The sequence below is a fragment of the Pogona vitticeps genome, chromosome 4 (genome assembly GCF_051106095.1).
Source record: "Pogona vitticeps strain Pit_001003342236 chromosome 4, PviZW2.1, whole genome shotgun sequence".
Classification (NCBI taxonomy): domain Eukaryota; kingdom Metazoa; phylum Chordata; class Lepidosauria; order Squamata; family Agamidae; genus Pogona; species Pogona vitticeps.
Genome location: NC_135786.1, coordinates 144,130,065 through 144,154,066, shown reverse-complemented (window position 1 = coordinate 144,154,066; position 24,002 = coordinate 144,130,065). Strand labels below are relative to the sequence as shown.

At 40.9% G+C, this 24,002-nt stretch overlaps 1 long non-coding RNA gene across 1 annotated transcript in view; it reads left to right on the top strand.

The window, feature by feature from the left end:
- The window catches only part of LOC144588609 (uncharacterized), a 42,305-nt gene extending 20,633 nt beyond the window's left edge, over nucleotides 1–21,672 (top strand). The window contains exon 2 of the long non-coding RNA XR_013544231.1: nucleotides 1,307–21,672. This is a non-coding gene — a long non-coding RNA (uncharacterized LOC144588609). The remainder of the gene's footprint in view (nucleotides 1–1,306) is intronic.
- Nucleotides 21,673–24,002: the final 2,330 nt, after the last annotated feature.

Genomic DNA, 24,002 nt, shown 5'->3' with positions numbered 1-24,002 from the left:
CAGTTTTCCTTATATGTCTATTTAGCATTGGCCTTCAAGAGTCTTCTTTCTGATAAGGTTTATATTAGAAATCCAAAACAAGAGTCTTTCTCTGTATCCATGCATTCACATATCTTTATTTATATAGTCCTAAACATGGCCTAGCTGTTTCATTTGTTTCAGACCTCTGCACGTGATCTATAATTGCCGGCATGTCTGCCATTTGCCTTATATAGGTCCAAAGTGTAGCTATAAGATGCTCCTTACTTTGATGAAAGCAGACAGCTGGTGGCACATATGCCATTCACTTCAGGACTGAAGTACTTTTCTTGATAACCCCTCTCTAACTCTTCACCTAAAAATATCAGATGACATGAAATCTGCCTGGTGAAATGGGGTAAAATTTCAAAGCAAGGCACAGGAATTAAGGTGTGACTCTCCATTTCAAAAATCTTCTGGTTAAGAGCTTGTCATCGTGTGTCACTCCACAACAATTTCTCTTTCCAGGAGTTGGTTTTCAGCTGCTGTGCTGCTCCTTGCAAAGGCGTCCAGCCGCAGGCATTTGACCGTTCTGGGGGAACTGCTTAGCGCTTCAGATAGCAGCTCTGTTAATGCAGAGATTATGAAAAGGTCCCTAACAGGGTGCTTGCTTTTCAGGCATATTTTTATCGCTTCAAAAGAAAGTGCTTACATTTTATTGGTGGTTATATTAATCTGGGAATCAATGAAACCGAGGTTTTAAAAAAAAGCAGTGACTTCACAGTTACTACATGATATGGGAGGAAGAATAAGCAACACGTCTTTTCTCTTCTCCCTTCTGTTTGAAGCTGGTTTTCTGCACTCTCTCCTGTCAAATGCAACAGCTCCCCAGCCCAGAATTTGAAAAAGTTCCTTTTGGGGGAATCACGATTCTCTGAATTTTTCACCTAGTACAGCCATATTGGCAGGGAAATTTGTTGGATTTATTGCACCCTTGTATATGGCCTTTAAGAAGTTTTGGCTGGGACAGACACTTCTGGACTGGGGTCAGTGTCAATCTATCTAGTAGCAGCCAATTGTTCCCTCTCTGACTCAGAATTTTGAAGAGAGTAATGCCTCTCTACTCAAGTCTCCTTTTCCGGTCAGATAGTCTGTGGACAGTTAGAGGTATGTAGTCTGTCAGGAGTCAGTGTTCAGTCAGAAGTCTGCTGTTAGTCATGAAGATACTTATTCAGTTAAGCGGTATTTGTGTAATCAGTCATTATTTTTCTATGAAATACTGTTTGTTTTAATCTATGAAGACCTGTAAGTAAACGGAAGCCTTTTTTTTCCTCTTTTTCCGTACCAGTGTCTCTGAGTAAATTATTGAGACAGTAAGTGCCAGTTCAAAAGAACAAAGCAATAAGGGCTGATCTACTCTGAGAATACTATTGGGAGAGACTGCCAGTAATTAAAGAATTTCTTCTTTGAGCTCAAGACTTGCTGAATTTGCCTGCAATTTTTCTATAATCAGTTTCATTGTCGGTAAGTCAGGTGACCACCACACCCAGGATCAAAGGAGGAACAGTTTGAAGTAGTGGTAACCATTCCTTTGAATCACATACACAGGAGCTCCAGATTTATTCAAGGGCTTTCAAGAGGACAGGGCCAGTGTTATTGTTATTCAGAATGATGCAGCCACCTCAGGCAGCAAATGTTATGCAGCAAAGAGTACTAATCATATGCCACATAGCTTGTCCTGCTGCCCCAGCCAGTCTAGCAGTCTGAGGTACAGTGGAAGATGGTTTCCTGCCCCTACTATAAAAGTAAGATTCAACTGCCAGCTTCTGCACTTGGAAAAGAAGAAGGTGCCATCCTTTCCTTTGTCTTAAAAAGCAGATTCCTTTGCCCAGTCTTGGATAAAGAAGATTACACCCGAGGGCACTGGGGAGGCCTTAGCAGCTCATGACTCAGACTCCTGGATGCTTATGCCTTTATCTGTCCTTCAGGAAGGATCCCCCAGCAAAAATGATATGGAAAGAATGTGAGAAACTAAAATTATTCCTGACTCTGTGGTGGAAGCTTATATACTCTCAGTTTAGAGGGATGATGATTCTGTGGATAGGTCAGTGGTTTAGGTATCTGGTTGTGGAGCCAGAGGTTGGGACTTTGATGCCACAGTGTGCGTCCTTGATAGAGGCTGGATCCATAGGGTCCCTTCCGACACAGCAGTTCTGAGATTATTATTATTCTATCATGTATGTTACTGAGCTAGCAGTGAGAAAACACCCCCATAAAAGCACTCTTCCACATCTGATCAAAATGCAACATGTAAAGTAAGAGGATCGTTGCTGGATATGTAAATATCTCTCTCTCTGTGTGTTCATTCTAAGTGTTTAAACTGAGCACATACTTCAAAGTGATAAGCAGTTCTTTTCTGGAGACAGACCAATATCATTTTAGACCCTGAAACAAAAGAAAGAAAAATCCATGTGCATCATTGCTTATTTATATAAATTGTTGGCCTTTTAAATATTCTGACATTAATTACAGAAGTTCATTAAAATCATACAAGACCTGTATACTTTAGGAATGAAATGAAATGAAAAATGTCTGTACAGTAAGACCACAGTACCTGCGGGGGATCAATTGCAAGTCCCCTCCCACTGTGGATGCCACAAAGTGCCGATATAGAAACCCTATACAGTGGTGCCTCGCTTAACAGGTGCCCCGTTTAACGACGAAATCGCATAGCGATTAACTTATTGTAATCGCTTTTGCGATCGCATTGCGATGTTTTAAATGGGGGGAAATCGCTTTACGATGATTGGTACCCTGTTTCGCTTACCGATCATCGCAAAGTGATGATTTTTTAACAGCTGATCGGTGGTTCCAAAATGGCCGCCAGGTTAAAAAAATGGCTGCCTGCTGTTTCCTGGGATGGATTCCTCGCTTACCGGGCAGCGAAAATGGCCACCGTATGGAGGATTTTCGCTTAAAGGTGAGTCTGAAGCCCATAGGAATGCATTGAAGGGGTTTCAATGCATTCATATGGGCTTTTTAATATTGCATAGCGACGAAATCGCTTTGCAGCGATTTTTGTTGCACCGATTATCGTCGCTATGCGAGGCACCACTGTACATATATAGCATTGTCTCTGGTTCCCTCTAGTGGTCAGTTCTGGTAATACACCATGGAAACATGTATTTCTGGGGATTTTAATTTAAGCTTTTCAGGCAGCAAAGAAGTGAAACTGTGGGTTTCACAGATATAGTGATCCTACCGTATCAGACTCAAACTACTGTAGCCCCCTTACACTGCGTCTTAAGAATGTCTGTTTCAAAGCCCTACTGAACTCAATAGACCAGATTCCCAATACAACCAGCCCAGCCATTAGGCAAAACCAGATGATAGCCTCAGACGGGGGGGGGGTGCAAGACAAAATGCTAGCTAGTCACATGTGTTTAAATGCAGTTCAGATGCCTGTTCAGTTGGTTCTGTGTATGGAAAGGAAGAGGTGCTGTTCTATCCTTCGCTTCAGGCAGCAAAAGTTTCGGGACGAATCCTGTTTTCCAGGTATGTTCATGTAGGATTGCAGCCTTCATTCTCCCTTCTGATACCTCAAAAATAAACAAAGCTAATTACCACAATCTCATGGTCAGCTCTACCAACCTGTACAATTTAGCTCATTTCTATGATTGTAAGACACAGGGCACAACATCAAGCAAAATTACCAAACTGTGTTATATAGTTAAAACACATGCAATATATGTCAAATAATCTGGAAGGATTTGTTAAAATAACTGAAAAGCAGTTATAGTTATACCATAACAGGAGTAAAGTTATCAATTGCAATACTGTATAACTTAGTTACTGTGAAGAAGAAGAAGGAGGAGGAGGAGGAGGAGGAGGAGGAGGAGGAGGAGGAGGAGGAGGAGGAGGAGAGTCAGGTTAACAGCCAGGCACCTCTTTAAAATTGTTTTCTTCTACTAGAAAACAGAATGAAATATCATTGTCCTTCTGTATTTGCTGCTTAGTCTCCAAAGAGAATACATAGTAACTGCATGGATAGGGCATACCTATAAAGAGAAACGGTGTTGTTGTTTTTTGTTTGTTTGTTTGTTTTATTTTTTTGGCAGAAAAAGTGTTACAGTGTCATGCAAAGGATAGGAAGAGCATAGCAACAAGGGGTACTAACCAACCAGATAAGCCTCAGCATTCATCCATCATCTGGGATTTAAACTGCAATACATACTTTTTATAAAAAGTTAGAGGTGATCAATCTTAGCTTAGTTCTGAGTTCTTTTAGTGGCTTCAGCAAGGGGAGGTCCAGATGTTGTTACAGTATCTGCATAGTCAACAGATCAAGTTGAGATGGGCTAATCCTAATTTCTGATGTTGCTTCATGAACAGAGTTTGAAAAGTAACTCATTACAAATAACAAGTGACCTGTAATTATGGTGGTTCTCATTCTGTCTCTCACATTTTATTTTCAGCAACTAAGTTATAGTGCAATTATAAATTCCTGAAAGATGACTTCATTCCTATTATGGTATAACTATATCTGCTTTTCAGTTATTTTAATAGTTATAGGGTGTTTATGGTATCACTACTCAGGCCTGTTTGCTAAAGCAGACAAGCTTAGAGCAATCATTAGTCTGTTTTAAAGGAAATAAAAAGTAGCTTCAGAGTAGTTTTTAAAAACTATAATTGTCATGTTAACTCAATATTTTGGGGATGGCTTGGAACTGTAACTTCAAGTAACTACTTTTTAAAAAGTAACTTTTCCAATTCTATTAGTGAATATTTTATTAGCTTAAACACATGACTACAAGCACAAACAATATGAAGAGTAACTATTGTCCAATTAAACATGTCCTACTCCTATGCTCAGAGTGGTACTACCTTGTACATATTTTCTCTCCAAGAGAGCTAAACAGGAGGGCCGCTGCAGTTTTCTCAGAAGGAAAGGGGAAGGACATCTGGGATCAGTCCCTCTTCATCCTCTCATTTCCTAGGTCTTTTGTGATCATTTCTTCAAGAAGAACCGCTGCTATTCAGCCAACCCTGGCTCTCAAAAGTGTCTTGAACTTGAAATCCAGCTAAAAATATCTTTAGAGAAAGCAAGTTACAAAGCAAAAAGGTCTTTCTATGTATTATGTTACAGTCCCACCAGGAACAACTGTTATAGCAGCTGCTTATGGTAACATCGATACAGAGACTAAGAGTACAAAAACTCTGTCTTGTTAATGGGGAGACAATAAATCTTTTGGAAGCACTGAAAGATCTGACTGGTGGACTGGATATATCATGTTGGCTTCTGTGTCATTTTCTACCCGTTCTAGTTGCTGACCATAGTAGCTAATCACTAGCAGCTTAGGTCTCCATCCATCTGATTCTACCACATGCTGCGTTTTTGAGTGTTGACATGAGGCAATGAGACAAGTTGGACAAAATTGTATTTTGCACCAAGATATGCAGCTTGTAGCATGCACAATGTAATATTAGTTACTTCTGAGAAATATGCAAGGAAAGTTACTTTTTAAGCACTGCAACTAATATTAACAAACACTTTGGGGGCCTAAGAAGTGTTTTCAAGAACAACAACGACATCGATGATAACAATAAGTTAAAAATGCTATATTAGTTCTTATTGGACAGTAATTAAAATGGATGAAGGGAATCTTTTAAAAAAATTGTAACTGCCTACTTCTTAAATGTAGCTTTCTAGACCCTGTGGAGGCTGTTAAATCTTGTTTGGAGCATTGCTTCTCCAGTAGAAATGTCTTCCTTGTCCCTCTCTCAGGGCAAAAACAGACATTATAGATAGTCATTGGTTCAATAAGGAAAAATCCTTAACAAATGAAGGCATTTGGGTGTCACAGCAGGACACTCTCTCATCTCCCAGAGCTGGTAAAGAAGCTTCCTGTGTCTGATGATATGTCTTCAGGACTTAAGCATGGTTTTCCTTACAAGTCTGATTTTCAAACCCAAATGACTGCATCTGTCCAACATTAACATGCTTTCAGCTCGTTACAAGCTACCTATAAGGTTTGCTTCTGTCCTGAAATTGTAAATAGTGCCCCTCTCCTCAAGGAGGAGGAAGGTAAATATATCTATATATATAGTTTGGAAAATAAATACTGTGTGAATTGAAATCTCCCTTGTTTCACGAAAAATATTAAAACATAATACCTCAACAAAGCTTGTTGACATCTGTTGTTCTCTTGGTGAGCAATAAGGCCAGAAAATGTATTAACAGGAAATTCCATTCAACAGATAAGCAGCTGCTTCGTTCAGACCTTTCAGTTGATTGGGCAGCCAAGATGCATCATTTGTATAGCTACCAGTTTTGTGAATAGTCAGCATTCCTTGTATTCCCAAAGGAAATGCCCTTAAGATTGCATGGGCTTGTGAAAGAGCAAGCTACACCTACCACAATTATGAGAACGTTTTGGAGGTTTATGGTTCAGAATTTATCACACAAATGCTCATGTTGTAAACATTGTGACACATTTGTAACATGCACAGTTTTATATTCCACACAAGAAATACCCACTCATTTGTATGTCATATTTTAAACATTTTATACAAAATATTAAAAAATATATAACCTCCTTAAAATGTGATGTGGTGTCAATGATCCTTTCTTGCTTGGAATATCGTTACGTGTGTAGATGACCCCTCCTATATATAAAACAAACAAACAAGAACACATTCACAAAGTTATTCTAGTTTTAAGGCTTGGGGGGGGAAGTGCTAAATCATATTCCGGCCATCGCTCCCCAAGTCCAAATTTGTTTGCCAGTCTATGAAGTGCCACAAGACTCATCCATGCCAGAGCTGAGCAGCCATTTATGGCAGTGGAACATTCTGTGGACCCCTGCTATGCAAGGGTCGATACTGAATGGAGATTAGAGCTCAGGATTAACTCTCCTGACATACTGGATGAGCTCCTCCCAAACATTCCCCCTCTGCATGTCAATTATATTATTTTAAAAGAAACATCCACTAGAGCCAGGGGAGAGATTCCTCTCCCCCCCCCCCCCAGCAGTGTTTCCCAAACTGTGTGCTGTGGTGCTCTGGAGCACAACAAAACCCTCTCAGGGTGCCATGGAATCCTCTCAACCTCCACACCCACCGACCCAAAATATTATACAGCACTTGCAATTTCTCTGGTGTCAGTGCAGGGAGGCAGGAGAGGGAACCCTGGCCCAGTCTTGCCAAAAGACTGGGTTTCCTGCCCTCCTGTTCACAAGAGAGCATTCCCTACCCCACCCCACAAAAATAATACACCTTATTTCCTTCCACTCCAGAAGCACCACTGGATTGCTTCTTACATAGAAGAAGAAGAAGAAGAAGAAGAAGAAGAAGAAGAAGAAGAAGAAGAAGAAGAAGAAGAAGAAGAAGAAGAAGAAGAAGAAGAAGAAGAAGAAGAAGAAGAAGAAGAAGAAGAAGAAGAAGAAGACTAGACTAAGAGAAATTAGCTGAATCACATCATAACTTCTCACAAACAGCTACAGCTATGGAGTAAGCAGAGAGGAGCCTTCCCACACCATTTTGAGATAAAACCACCACCTGATCAGACCATGGCTGCAATTGACTTGAACAAAACATTTGACATACTCAATGTGAAGCAATAATAGCATGTAACTTGGTTTATTTCTCAATGGAAAACACAAAATGTCTTAATTCAATATAATATATGCAGTCCATAGACTCTGGGTGGCCACCTCACGGGTTCAGCTGTGGCATTTGCCACAGGATACCTGAAAACATGGTGCATCACAGCTAAAAATTCTTTCAGTTCCTGGGGAGATCTTTATTGCCTAGCTCAAGATCAGCTTCTCCCCAGCTATAAAAGCGCACATGAGCGCTCAAAATCATGTACTGTTACTGCAGTTGTCAGATGCCACAACAAAAGCAGTCTTAACTTGTGGCCATTATACAGGTTTAAGACAAAAATAGAATGGTTCTAGAGGGCTGTGAATTCTATTTGTAACTGAGCAAAGAAACACTAGAGCCCCAAATTCCTATTAATGGAAATAGTCTGTAAGGAGCCTGGTATTTACACATTCTTAATCCAGGAATGTCATAGGATTAGTAAACCATGCTTTCAGGAGGAAGTTGGGCATGAGGAGTAATTATTTAAGACTAAGCAATCTTTTAAATCCAAATGATGAAGAATGCAACTGAATTTTTTACAGGCATTCTGCTAATATTCTCTTATTAAAACATTACTGGGCACATTCTGGATTTCACATCACTAGGCTTGCAGTAATATGTAGCAAATTCCTATTGCTCTTAGCAACAGCTGCTCAAAACTGCTTTTTAAAAGGCCAGTTTGCAGAAGGTAAATATACCTGCAATTGTGAAGGCTTCTGTTGAGCATAGTCCATTCCCGTTTTCTTTCATTTCCTTGCCAGTTCACAAAAGGCAAACAGTGCACCCGGGTTTGTTACACTGCTGTTGTACAGTTATTCCATCACAGACTCTGTTGGATTCACTTGTTACAAAGAATACAGTGTAAATCAACTGCAAATCTTCCTAATTTTTTGGTAAGAAGCTTTTTCTGTGAATTAGGCTGAATTCCAAGCTGGCTTACATGGAGGGAGTCCCACTGAACAGAAGGGGATTCATCTCAGAGTAAAGATATACAGGATTGTCAACAACAAAGGTAATTTTCCTTTCTCTTTGCAGGTCAATTTGGTGCTACAAAGCAGAAGATGTGAGAGGTTCAAGTTTGAATTTCAGCAGCCTAAAGGAGAGATGCGGAACTCTCATTTTGCCTGCTGCTCTTTTTCTTGCAAGCCACCCCGTTGCCTATTATTTCTGGCTGGATTGATTTTCAGTCTGAAAACTTGGGCTGGGGGATAGTAGCCTACGAAATGAACTTAATGGGGGAAAGCTATGGAGGGGAAGGGTGGATTCAGCACACTCACCCACTAAATCTCTGATTAAATTCACACATTGGCATCTCCATCCACACATGACTCAATCTGCCATTTGAAAGAACAAGACTCTCAGGGTCACCTGTAAATGTCTATCTATACCATTGAGTTATAGCAGTTTGATCCCATTATAACCGTCATGGCGCCATCCTACAGAATGGTAGGAATTGGTGGTTTGGTAGTTCAAAAATATACTGCTCCAGTGTACTCCTCTGAACTACAGTAAAGGAACCTTAGTACCTCACTGAACTGGTTTGTAGAACTGAGCCATGGTAGTTAAAGTGAGAGCAGACCGCAATAACTACATCGGAGTAATGCACAGTTCTATCCTAAATTGCCTACATCACAGCCTATAATTAGATAGATAGTGCAATTAAAGATGATCTCTGTATCAAATAAAAAGTGTGTGTTTGTATGTGTCTGTAAATGTGTATAGAAATCACTCATCCCATTTCCTATTTTAAAAAAAACCTCAGTGATTACTTAATTTACTTTCAAAGACCAAAATCACTTTACTAGACTCCTGTAACTAATTCAGCAAATTCTAATAGATCAGTTTTTGGTGACCCGATGCTCTGCTTACAGTTGCCTGGAGGCTATTTCTTCAGACTTCAACCACTACAGACAGTCATTGGGTTAACTGGCTCATTGGAATTGATTTTGAGCTCTTTATTTTTGTGTTAGTTATCAAACAGGCTGAAAAAAAATCCCTCATGTTGTGCCTCTCAGACTACTGTAACAAGCTCTATTTTTTTTTCTATTTCTTTTTTTTTTTCAAGGATGTCCTTGGAAAAAAAATATTCAAAAGCTGTACCAGTGTTTTCTGGCCTGTGTTTCAGAGAAAATATGTTACTATAATGTGTTCAGTTTCTTCCTGAGTTCAATTCAAGGTACTAGTTTTGTCTTACGAAGCCCAGAAGAGATTGCAGCGAGGATATTTGAAAGACTGCCACCTCCACTGTAATCCTGCCTGGAATTTGAAATCTCCAGCAGATACCTTGCTGTGTCACAACAACAGGAGGCTAGTTTAGGGAGTAGATAAGACAAAGCATTCTCCATAGCTGTGTTACAATGGTGGAACTTTTTTTGCAAGCAGAATAAGACTGGGTGCATCCCTGTTCAGCTTCTGGTCGATGGTCAATCTGCTTTATTTCATGTAGCCTTTGGGTTGTTAAAAGAAGCTTCTAAAACTAACATGCCTTTCAAGAATGCATTTTTATTTTTGATGCACATCAGCTTGGGAGACTTGGTGGGGAGCATAGCTTTCAACAGAGACTATGCATAAATACATACATATAAAAATATTAGCCCATGCATTAAGATAATGAGAAGAGTCTCTTATCAATTTAAGAGAAATGCATCATTAGATCTACAAAAGAGAGGGCTTTTGTGTTGATTCTGCAATTTCAGAAGGTTCCCTTGTAGGAAGTATATCTGGCAATGCATTGTTTTGGTGCCAAATGTGGCCATCAAGTTGCTTTTGCCTTATGGAGGCAATAGGATTTTTCAGTAGATGAGATGTTCAACGTCTCCTGAGTCTTAGTCAAGCACTTTATTTCCTATATTACACAATGTGAATATATACATATACATATACAGTACATGAACCAGAGTTAACTCATTTGCAACCTCCACCATGCTTTCTTTATCTTAATTTAATGTTCTATTGATTTTGTCTTATCTGTTGATTTTATGTAGATTATTTTATTTTATTGTCTGCTTTGTATTGTTTGTCTTTATAATTTGTTTTATGGTATTTTGTAAACCACCCAAAGTGGCCTGGCTTGCCAGATGGACAGTACAAACAAACATTTGCTGCTGTAGTATGCCATCAAGTTGCATCCAACTTATGGTGACCTTATGAAAGAGTGATCTCCAAAATGTCCTCTCCGCAACAGCCCTGCTCAGCTGTTGTAAGCTCAAGCCTGTGGGTTCCTTTAGGGAATTAATCCATCTCATATTCGGTCTTCCTTTTTTTTCCTGCTGCCTTCACATTTTCCTAGCTTTATTGCCTTTTCCACAGAATCTTGCCTTCTCATAATGTGCTCAAAATATGACAGCCTCAATTTTGTCATTTTTGCCTCCAGAGATAGTTCAGGCTTGATTTGCTCTAAGACTCCCTTGGTCCTCTTTGTGGCAGTCCAGGGTGTCTGCAAAGCTCTTCTCCATCACCATGTTCCAAATGAACAGGTTCCCCCCTCTGCAACCTTCTTCACTGTTCAACTTCAACACCATACATGGTGATGAGGAGTACAAGAGTATGGATGCTCTTGGCCGTGTTCTCCATTCCTTACACTTACAATTGATGATCTTCTCCAATTCCTTCATTGCTGTACTTCCAAGTCTCAGCCTCCTTCTGATTTTCTGGCTGCAGTCTACATGTGGACTGAGTCAAAGTATACAGAAACTTTCACTATTTTAATTTCTTCAGTGTCAACTTTAAAGTATAGTTGCTGTGTAGTCATGATTTTGGTCTTCTTAGCATTCACTTGCAGTCCTGATTTGGCACTTTCTTTTTGCTGCTTTCTGCCCGTAAAGTTATGTCATCTGCATATCTTAAATTATTGATGTTTCTTTCATCAATTTTCACTCCTTCACCTCAATCCAGTCTGGCTTTCTGTATGATATATTCTACATACAGATTAAACAGATGGGGATAAAATGCATCCTTATCTGACGCCTTTACTTATAGGAAACCATTCTGTCTCTCTATATTCTGTCCTAATGGTAGCTTCTTGTCCACAATACTATGTATCTTTCAGAACAACCCATAATTTCTCATGATCTACACAGTCAAAGACTTTGCTGAAGTCTATAAAAGCATAGACAAATCTTCTTCTGAAATTCTTTGGTGCTCTCCAGTAGCCAGAAGATATTTGCAATATGATCTGGAGTGCCACTTCCTTTTCTGAATCTAACTTGAACATCTAGCACTTCTTGTACCACACAAGGTAAAATCCTTTGTTGCAACACCTTGAGCATCACTCTTCTTGCATGGGAATTTAAAGCAATGATCCTATAGTTACCACATTCCTTGGTATCTCCTTTCTTGGGGATTGGGATGTATTCAGACCATTGTTTTGTTTTCTATATTTGTTGGTATATTCTTGTTAGGATTAGACAGATTCGGTCTCTGTGGCTTGAAATAGTCCTATTGATATTCCATCTACCTCAGTTACTTATTTCTTCCCAGTGCTTTCAGAGCTGCTTTCACTTCATTCTGGAACTACAGTTCTTCACCAGAGGATTCCTCTTCAGAAGAACACATACACAATGTTTAAAACTTTGCTCAGTTTAGAGAATGGCATATACTATCTCATGTTGGTTCATATGCTACAAAGTTGAAAAACTGGAAGCTAAGGCTAATGCCATAAACAACATGCGCCATGATATTGTGCAATGTCACAAGCTGAGCTTGCTTGCAACACCCTTCAGGAAGCCACATCTTGCCTTGGTTTTTAAGCTCCAAATGGCAAGAGTGGAGTACTCATGCTCATTAAATGTTTGATGTAACAGATGATGGACATTGTCTCATTAATTCCTTTTTCTTTCTGCCCTTATCGCTAGTCGATGATGAGAGATCAGAGATAAGGAATTCTTTTTAAAGCTTGAGAAGCTTTTCCAATAGTATGCAGCCTATGAAGGTTTTGCATAGACTGGCAAGATTTTGTATAAAAAATTATTGGTGTCAAGACTGCTTACAGCTTCTTTAAAAAGGAATAATCCATGGAACAATTAATGGAACAATTTCAAGATTCTTTTCACTACTAATGTTAACAATTATAAAATAAACTATTCATTTTGGGAGCTCACTACCGATAACAACAAAAAGTGTAAAGTTATTGAGCAAGTTCTCTGGGAAGTCAGCCAGGCTCAGGAAGACTTGCATGGAAATAGGCTGCTTCTGCTGAGCATCTGGTTCTGAGTATCACAGGTACCAAAGAGGGATCTCCTGTCATTCTGTAGCAGGTGCAGGACTGTGTCTAGGGTGGAACATTTGGGGCTTTGTTCCAGGGCACCAAAATCTAGAAGGCACTAAAATCTAGAAGTAAACACATGAATCGGTGTTAGGAAAATAATCAGCAACACCTGCTGCAGTAAATTTCATTCCTTTTAAAAGTATGAATTCTCCCCATCTTCATCTTTTTTTGTTTTTTAACAGAGAGCTAGTGCTTATGCCTTAAGACAGGATGAGTGGGAGACAGAGCCACTTGCCCTGCATGCCAGAATAGCTAGTTACAGCTCTGAGCAGGTGGGGCCAGCTTGGATGTATAAAAGCTTCACTATCTGGCATACAAGGCAGTAGAGTACAGCCCAGCCACAAGTAGCATTAGTAACTTGTGTAAACAATTTACTTAGTCAAAGTGCTTTGATTTCTGATGGAGGTATGCTTTGATTTATTTGCTTCTATTTATTGCAAACATACACACCTTCCTTTTCGCACTTCAGATGTTCAAAGGTTATGGCAGAACTTACCCCCACCAACTCTCCTTCAGAAGAAATCCAAAATCTCCCCTATGGATACCAAGTATGCCATCAGGTCTCTGCCAACAGTACTTCAAAGACAGGAGTTGTCAGCTGCCAGACTGGGGTGAATGCCTGTGGTAATCCCCTTGCAGTTAAATGATCTGGTGATCATAACCCTAGTCCTGGAGGGTCGTCATTCTACAGGATGGTCAAAGAGCAGGAGATGCATCTCAGTCATTCTTCTAACAAAAGACTCTTATGTTCTCTGTCATAGGGTGAATTGGGGAATGACCATGTGCTTGCCTTGTTAAAGAGGCCTTACAAATCAAGCTTGTGTTACTTTAGGATATTTTTTTCATTTCTGGACTGTAGTTTGGGTTAGCACAGATTTTTGGCTCCCATGTGGAAACCAAACCTATTTCCAGAGGGCAACCACATGTTCCCATCACAGAAAACCCGAACCAGCTCTGATCTCTATGTGTTCCTAATGTGTCGGAGCCACTCTCATTTCCCTTGCAATGCCTGTTGAATCAGATTCTCATCCTGCCTATTCCACCACATGCCTTTCTACCCTACCCTTTCTCTGTTGCGAAAAGCCCATTAACTGTGGCCACGTGGCCACACTGAGGGGCCCAGCAGAATGGTGGTGCTCTGTCATTACCAGTACCCTTAAATCCATATCCTTACCTATCGACAAACACTGTTTGAACATCTCACACACCCAAGATGAACAAAACATAGAACTGAAGACAGAAAAACCCAACAATTAAAAAAAAACCCTAAAGCAACTAAAACTGTAAAAAAAAAATCTTCCAGTACGGACAGAATAAGCCAACTGGCAACTTCTATCAAGAGTCCAGGACCGGCTTAACAATACAAATATGAAAAGTATCCATTATTAGAAATAAAGTTCTGGATTGGGCTGTACCTTTCACGGATCCCTAAAAACAGACAATAAATATGAGATTGTCAGTTCTCCAGCATTCACCATGCCAAGATAGCATAAAACTTTGGGTTAAGGCAAATACTGGCCTCAACCAAAGTCTGGCTCAGATGGGATGCCCATGCCTGCTGATGCCAGACTGTTAGTATTAAACCCAAGGGACTTGATTTTTTTAATTATTATTATTATTTATAACCTGGAGAAGGATATGGTGAAGTTGCTCTGTGATTAAATCCACAGCCTGAGCTGTTTGGCTGCCCAGCTAGGGAGGGCTACGCATACTGCCAGTCATTGTAACATTCCCGATCATACTTGTTGTATGGATTTATTATAGATAGTTGGCATGTCTCCCATGGTCATATTGGCTATGATCCACAAAAGTGACTTTTCCAAGCTCCATCAAGCCCAGGCTTAATAATGACACAAATGACCATGCCTGTTAATCACCCTTCATCTCATTTTGAATCAGCTACACTTTTAATATCATTTTAAAGGCAGCCCCACTTTAAATCCCAGCCTCCTGCTATTGATGGGTAGTGATAAATGAGGAGCTTCCAAAACATGGGCAATTAGGGCCGAGCTATCTTCATCCAGGTAGGGATGCAACAGCTAGCACAAGAGTCAAAGTTCATGAAAAGCATTTTAAATGTTACCCAGGAACATCAAAGTAATGAAGTCTGATGGGCCAGGTGCAATCCCTGAAGGTGGACTGGCATCCTGATTCCTGTCACATGCCCACTCCCGCCGCCCCCCCATGTACATTGGCTACTTTTTTCCACACTTATACATCACACACAAAGGGTTCATCGATCCCCTCTCCTGCAATATGAACAGCAACAGCAGCACCGGTATAGAATATGGTTCCCCTTTTGCTGACCCAGCAGAAACCAGATTCTAGATGTTTATCAAATTCCACCTATGGTCCCCCGAGCTTGCCACTGCTTCTTGTCATCTTCATTGTATTCCACAATTCCTGAACCATTCAATACATAATAGGGATGTGGTGGTGCTGCGGGCTAAACCGCAGAAGCCTGTGCTGCAGGGTCAAAAGACCAAGCAGTTGTAAGATCAAATCCACGCAACGGAGTGAGATCCCGTCGCTTGTCCCAGCTCCCGCCAACCTAGTGGTTCGAAAGCATGTAAATGCGAGTAGATCAATAGGAACCACTTCGGTGGGAAGGTAACAGTGTTCCGTGTCTAAGTCGCACTGGCCATGTGACCACGGAAGATTGTCTTTGGACAAACGCTGGCTCTATGGCTTGGAAACGTGGATGAGCACCGCCCCCTAGAGTCGATCACGACTGGGCAAAAATTGTCAAGGGGAACCTTTACCTTCAATACATAATAATTCTCTAGATTACCGTTCTCCAGCCTCCAGATATTTTAGACTATATCTCTCAGCATTCTTGCCCATTGGCTGATGGGAGTTAAGGTACAGAACATTCTGAGGGAGGTAGACTCTACGTTGGGAAAGGCTGCTGTAAATATGCTAATTTCCACAGTTTCCATTTTTCTTCTCATATTCTCCCAGAGACCACTCTATTCCTCCCTCAATAACACTCTCCAGCACTATCCTAATTCTACCCCTCCATTCACGGCTCTATTACAGCTGATGCAGAAATGATTATGGACTAAAGTTAACAGGCTGGCAATCAGAGATTCATTTTTAGTCTTTAAATCTGTATTCAGCATCCACATGTTATTCAATCTGTTTTATTCCTTGTATACCAGGAATCTTGCTTATTATAGCAGGCAGGAGATCTAGAGTTAAAAGTTGACAGGACGGCAAGAGAAGACAAAGCTGATGACTTTGCAAGTTTAGGAGCACATAATGCAAAATATTTGCAGCTGACAACTTTCTTAGGAATAACTGCTGTGCAAAATTCATGGCATCCATAGAACAAGTAGTTCCAGGGAGGCGGCCAACTTTTCAACAAAGGGTGTAATCAGATGGTGAGAAAGGATCACATCTGATTGAGCTAGAGAGGTCATTTTACTGGGACTGGTCTCCCTCAAAGCAACATTTCCATCCATGTGAAAATTGCTCCAATCCAGCTTGAAAAAAGAGTAGGCCTACCACGAGAACAAAATGACCCAACTTTTGGGGGTCAGATTGGATTGCTACTGTCTGTACACTGTGTGATCACTGCAAAATAGCTCTCATCGGACACACCATTAGTGGTCCAAAATGCAAGCTATTTCTCCATTTGAACACACATTTCAGCCTGCTACCACAGGACTGCTTCTTAGTGCTCCTTTATAAATCAGATATAAACTGTGATAACTAATAAAATTAGTAATAGTATTTGGAATCCAATAAGAGATTTGTTTTATGGTACTCCGAACCATAATCTGGACAGCTGCAGCCTAGTGCTTCTGGATTTGAAATTAATTAAAGGACTCTCTGGATTAGGTACTGCAGAAGGAGGCACAGTCGATAGAATGCAAATCAATCACAACCAGGAGAAAACCAGAGGCAATACAGTTCAAAGGGAACCAGACAGTGAAATTAAGTTCAGCTTCTCCAATAGCTTTAATCCCATCTCCCTAAGACTATGTCTGATTTCCTAATTATATTTTGTAGCTTTGGGGGGGGGGGGGGGTTCAATTGTGACAGCGTATTTTGCTCTTTGCATGGCATCCTCCTCACATCTTCCTATAAAACAACAGAAAAATTTCAAGGACAGACGTTTTTGGCAGGACCTCAGTTTTCTGCCGAATAACTAAGGATTAAACCAGACATTAAGGAGAATGTACATTTCCTGCATCTAATTTATGCTCCACATCCAGTTACTGGCTGTCCTCAAAGATGTGTTCCTCGTCAATCAGATTTTCAGAGGACCTTTCTGTTTAACTTCCAATGGCCAGTCACAGAACAAAGGATAGCTAAATGCAAGACATGCATTTAAGGAGGAGCATGCGCTTGGATAGCCATCTTTCACTACAGTGGACCCTCTACTTATGAAATTAATCCGTATTGGAACGGTGGCTGTAGGTCGAAAAGTCTGTAGGTCGAGTCTCTATTGACCTACAATGCATTGAAAGCCAATTAATCTGTAACCGGCCATTTTTGTTCCGTTTTTGTTCCATTTTGGTGTTTTTTCTGGTTGTAAGTCGATTCTCCGGCTGCAAGTTGAACCTAAATTTTGCGGCCAGAGAAGTCTGTAACTCGAAAAGTCTGTAAGTCGAGTCGTCTGTAAGTCGAGGGTCCACTGTACTTGAGCAATCACCACTTCTAATTACATGCTGAGTAATTGTTTAATTTGACTATGGCAATACTTAATTTTTTTTCAAGTTGTAAGCACAGTACATTTGAGAAATCATCTGCTCTCAAGTTTCCTGCACATAAGTCAAACTATACTTCTCTTACCACAGGATAGTTAGCTCAAGTCTAGCCCTGCCCATTCCATTGCCCCAAATCCCTACATTCCCAAGCTTCGTTGCCCATAAGAATGCCTTTCCTGACAGACTTGAATATATTATTGTGGGGAAAATGGGAAAGGGGAAGGAACCCTCAACAAGATCATCATTGGCATCATTTATGTTATGGAACAATATAATGTCCCTGTCAGAACTTTAAAAATTCCTTTTTGTGACTATAACTCCCTGAATCCCTTAGACAGTATGACTACTTGCTGCTGATAAATTGTGGAAGCTGTAGCAGAAAGGCAAAAAAAAAAAAAAAACACCTAGGTGGATGAGTAGTTCAGTGAACCATGGGCATTGCTTCTTATATCAGCCTTTAGCCATTCCCTCTGAGAGGATTTGGCTAAAACTCGTTGCAATAGCTTGAGGATATTGGAAAGCACTGAGTAATAGTCATTATGGGTTTTGTTAACCTGGGAAGGGATTCAAACATCTGCAGAAGACATGCAACATGAAGTCCTACATGAAGGAGCCACCACAGATCTAACTTCCACAAACAGAACTTCCATTTTCACCTCATACTATCTCATCTTGGCTACACAACTCTCCCCAGTGAAATTCTTTCCCACATGCAGCTATGAGTCATTAAGTGTAGAGTTATACTGCTCTCTCTCTCTCTCTCTCTCTCTCTCTCTCTCTCTCTCTCTGTGTGTGTGTGTGTGTGTGTGTGTGTGTGTGTGTGTAGCAGTCATCAGAGGAAATAAAAGTCCATCCAGTCTCAGCCCTTGTTCCATGGCAGAACCTCATCACCACAGATCAATTAACACCATTCAGAGGATGATATGTCACAAACATAGCAGGTAAACTGGAATTGGGGGGGGACTGTCAGTTGAAAGGAAAGCCATATTACTTGAACCATTGTTTGGACATGGTGACTGTCAAACTATTTGAGTAAGGCTGCCAAAGGTTATTTAAATGGGCTTGTGCAGTGTCCACATTTCAGAAGGCAGTATTTCACATTTTGAAATGGGGATTTAGTTCAAAGAGGTGCTTTGCTAGCTCACTGAGCAATCAAAACAAGCTCAGTTATTTGTTCTTGAATCCCAATAATAGAATAATAAGCAAAGAGATGCAATTAAAAGAACTCATACAGCTGTAATTTGAAATCTGCTGTGCCATCAAATAAAAGTTTAGCACGAGTTCTCACTCTTAGGGCTTGGGTCATATCTTCACATGGTTGTGTCAGACAATTCTTGTTATAAGACAGTGGAGCTCACAAGCCTGATTAGCTAAATCCAGAGTCAACAAGCTTGATCATCAGCCTGAGGGGTTATTTGTTTTGTTCCTTACTCAAAGACAAATGAAGAACAAAATAATGTACAGTATATCACAGAAGTGAGTTCACCCCTTCACATTTCACAAATATTTTAGTATACCTTTTCATGTGACAACTCTGAAGAAATGATACTGTACTTGGTTACAATGTAAAGCAGTGAGTATACAGCTTGTATAACAGTGTAAATGTGCTGTCCCCTCAAAATAACACAACACACAGCCATTAATGTCTAAACCACTGGCAACAAAAGTGAGTACACCCCTAAGTGACAATGTCCAAATTGGGCCCAAGTAGCGGCTTTCCTTCCCTGGTGTCATGAGACCCATTAGTGTCACAAGTCCCAGGTGTGAAGGGGGAGCAGTTGTTATCGTTCTCACTCTCTCAGACTGGTCACTGAAAGTTCCACATGGCACCTCATCGTAATGAATTATCTGAGGATCTGAAAAAATGAATTGTTGCTATACATAAAGATGGCTTAGGCTATAAGAAGATTGCCAAAACCCTGAAACTGAGCTGCAGCACGGTGGCCAAAACCATACAGTGGTTTGACAGGACAGATTCCACTCAGAACAGGCCTCGCCTTGGCCAACGAAAGACGTTGAGTGCCCATGCTCAGCATCATGTATAGAGGTTGGCTTTGGGAAATAGATGTATGAGTGCTGCCAGCATTGCTGCAGAGGTTGAAGGGGTGGGGGTGGGGGTCAGCCTGTCACTGCTCAGACCATACACCGCACACTGCATCAAATTGGTCTCTGGGGCTGTCATCCCAGAAGGAAGCCTCTTCTAAAGATGATGCACAAGAAAGTCCGCATACGGTTTTGTGCAGACAAGCAAACTAAGGACATGGATTTCTGGAATCATGTCCTGTGGTCCAATGAAACCAAGATAAACTTATTTGGTTCAGATGGTGTCAAGCGTGGGTGGTGGCAACCAGGTGAGGAGTACAAAGACAAGTGTGTCCTGCCTACAGTCAAGCATGGTGGTGGGAGTGTCATGGTTTGGGGCTGCATGAGTGCTGCCGGCACTGGGGAGCTACAGTTCATTGAGGGAATCATGAATGCCAACATGTCCTGTGACATACTGAAGCAGAGCATGATCTCCTCCCTTCAGAGACTGGGACGCAGGGCAATATTCCAACATGATAACGACCACTGCCTTGCTAACGAAGCTGAGGGTAAAGGGGATGGACTGAACAAGCATGTCTCCAGACTTCAACCCTATTGAGCACCTGTGGGGCATCCTGAAACGGAAGGTGGAGGTGCACAAGGTATCTAACATCCACCAGCTCTGTGATGTCATCATGGGGGAGTGGAAGAGGACTCCAGTGGCAACCTGTGAAGCTCTAGTGAACTCTATGCCCAAGAGGGTTTAGGCAGTACTGGAAAATAATGGTGGCCCCACAAAATATTGACACTCATTCCTTTTGTTATCCATAACTGATCTGTCACCCATCCTACTCAAGACAAAATGGCACATTCATATCCAGCGGCTTGGAAGAGGTAGATTGGGCAGTGAATTCCAAATATCATAAGCCCTGAAACAGAGGCAACAGTCAGATAACAGAGGATACAAAAGAGGTTCTAACTAACACCCACTGCCAGTCAGAGAAGACAATATGAGGCTGGACTCAGTGCTGGTAGAAAGACATATGGTTGGACTCAGTACTGGTAGAAAACACTAACCAGTGCTGTAGACTGCCAGTGACTGAAACATGTTTGTATCTGCTTTCGGCAGACTTTGTTATCAAAGACCAGAGAAGAGCATGAACTACTTTCTCTCCTTCTTCTGCCCTTTCTCTTTCTTTGCAATTAGGAAAAGAAAAGCCACACTCATGGTTGAGGAAAAATGTTTTCACAGCTGTAAAGCTAAAGGGTGCAGTTCGTGTCCCCATTAGAGCAGGTTGAAGCTAGTCTGTTTGGACATCAAGGCAACACAGCTAGCATGGTGCCCACATGGAAAACATTTTGCAAAGGCATGCTTAAGATTTTTCAACCAAATCCCTTGTAAGAGCTTCCAGAACACTGTGATGCCTTTCTCCTTTCTAATCAGAGGCCCTCTTCTCACATAATAGTTTGCCTCCAGAGAAACAATCAGGGTTGTGTGTATTGAAGAATTCCAAAACAGCAGAATAAAAAATGCAACCCGAAGAATGTGGCACAAAATGTTGGTTCCCTCAAAACCTCCTTGCTCATTTTAGAATGCCCCTTCTTGCTGCAAAAGATGCTTGGGAGTATGTGGATAATGCTGACTGAAACTGCAGACATCTGAAGGATCATAATACAGTGGTGCCTCGCTTAACGAGTGCCTCGCTCAATGATGAATTCGCATAACGATGGCCTTTGCTGGAAATTTTGCCGCCTCACCTAACGATGTTTCCTATGGGGGATTTTCGCATAACGATGTTTGGGACCTTGCTTCACTTAACGATGACAGTTTTAGGTCCTCTGTTTCGCTTAACTTTTTTTTGACAGCCCTGTTTTCGCTATTTTAAAAATATTCTAAAATGTTTAAAAAAATGTTTAAAATGCTTGGAATCGTTAGTGCACCTAATAAAACCTTCGTTAAAGTAATTTGGCTTCATTCTGAGTCTTTTTGAATTTTTGGTGATTTTTTTTCACCATTGAAATGTATTGAATAGGCTCCTATTGGAACGGATTAACCGGTTTTCAATGCATTCCTATGGGAAATGGTGTTTCACTTAACGATGTTTTCACATAACGATGTTTTTAATGGAACCAATTAACATCGTTATGCGAGGCACCACTGTATTTTTAATAAGTGAGAGGCTTCTGTGATCTGCGTGGTTCCTATCCAAGGGTTGACCAAAACCAGAATTAATAATGGAAACAGAGCAAACAAAGCAAAACAAACAAAAAAGACAAAATAAATTATGCATATCACTGAAAGTGTAGAAATTAAGTGTTTGTTCACAACTTATCCATACTTCACAATTAAATTTTCAGAAACAGTAATGGAAAAGTAATAAAAGGCAAGCAATACTGGTGGTGAATAATGTAACAAGCTACTAAACTTTGTGCTGTCAATGATATTAAATCACTTGGGAATTCATAACATCACAAATTACTTTTCAAAATCAACTTTCCAATCTCTGTGCATGGGATTGCAGCCTTCTTTTCCGAATGAGTTGTTGAGAATGTCTACAGCTTTTGATGTATATAAAACATGACTCCCTCAACCCTGATTCTGATTTCCTACTACATTCCCTGTAGGTTTAAATTCCATATCAAACATTGCTCTAATCTGCTGACTACCAGACCTCTGAGCACTGAAGCAATCTACTTTCTGCTGTACACACATGAAGTTATCTTACAACGAGACAGACTATTGATCCACATAGCTCAGTACTGTCTACACTGACTGGCAGCAGTTCTCCAAGGTTACAGACAAGTGATCCCTCCCAGCTCAAATGCCACAGACCGAACTAGGGCCCGTTTGCATACAAACTTGGAAGCTGAGCCATGGCAACTGGACTTCTTTCTTGTTAGGTTGAAATGTTTTGCTGCCCATCCAAGCAGCTTCTTCAGTTGGTGTTCTGAGAGCTCTTACATGGGATTTGGTTGAAAAATCTGACTGAAGAAGCTGTTCGGATGGGTAGCGAAATCTTTCAACCTAACAAGAAAGAAATCCAGTTGCCATTACTCAACTTCCAGATAACCTCACCTGGATGACTGAGAATCTTTACAGTTATTTTGCATACAAAGTACATGCTTTACTATTGAGCCAAAGCCTTTTTCCATGACATCTGTGGTTATCTGATTTTCTGTGAATATCACCAAAATCCTAGCATCACTGAACTGTAGAGTTGGAAGGGATTCAAGACTCATGTAGTCCAACCCCATGACAGATGAGGAAATCCACAGTTAAATAATCCATAATTGGTGGTCATCCAACCTCTGTATAAAAAAATCCAACATTGTAGAGCTCATCGAGGCTTCTCAAGGAAATTCATTCTGCTGTTGAACACTTTTGTTGTCAGGACATTCTTCATAAAGTTTAGTCATGCTTGTTGAAAACATAAAATCTAATGAGCTAAGGGCAATTTTAAGGACTAAAGGAAATTCATCAAAATAAACACTAATATAATTCTGATTGATTACAATGAGTTTGTTCACTGTTATAATTTAATTGGGAACCAGTACTCTAAGGCAAAAAGGTCAAGATCCTCAAAAGCAAAAGGCAGGGATGCAAGATGACGATTTACTAGAAGCGACAGCCAAAAATATGAGTGGTGGGTAAGTACAGCTGGAATGCATAGGTTTTTATATGAGAGTGATGATGCTTGTGTATCTGCATCACAGATCACTTTAAAGGACATTTTGTATTAAAGCTAGCAGAGTGCAACAGGCTAGTTCTGAGCTTATGGCAATTGAGTAGAAGTACATAGACGTACTGGAACTGGCCAAAAATTAGAACTCTTTTAAGTGATAGAGGGTGAGCTAAAATTCATTGCAGAAGCCACTAAAGCTGGAAAGCCAAGGATCCCACATGACAGGTTCAGGTCCTTGCCAGCAAAGCCCAGGGAATAGTGGAACTATCCCAGGACACTATATCCAAAGCCTAAGGCCCTGGATGCAAAGGCCAGAGCCATGCCAGCAAAAGCCAGGGCACCATACGACAAGCCCAGAGCCACATACTTGAAGCCGAAGGCACCAGGTATGAAGTCTGGAGTGAGGCACTATGGGAGAAGTCCAGATTGCAGTGGGGAAACCTCAGAGCCTTAAGGGTGAAGCCCATGGCCACGTCAACAAACCACAAGGTGTCATGGGACAAGCTAGAGGTCCATATTCAAAGTCAAAGGCCCTGGGTGTGAAATCCATAGCCACACCAGGAAAAAACTGGGCACTATGGGAGAAGCCCAGGGCATCATGGTACACACTCAGAGTGCAGTGGGCAAACCAGAAGGCCCCTTGTGTGAAGCCCAGTCCATGGCCATCTAAGTCCAGAAACCCAGATGCCTAGCCCATGTGTCAAGCCGACAGCC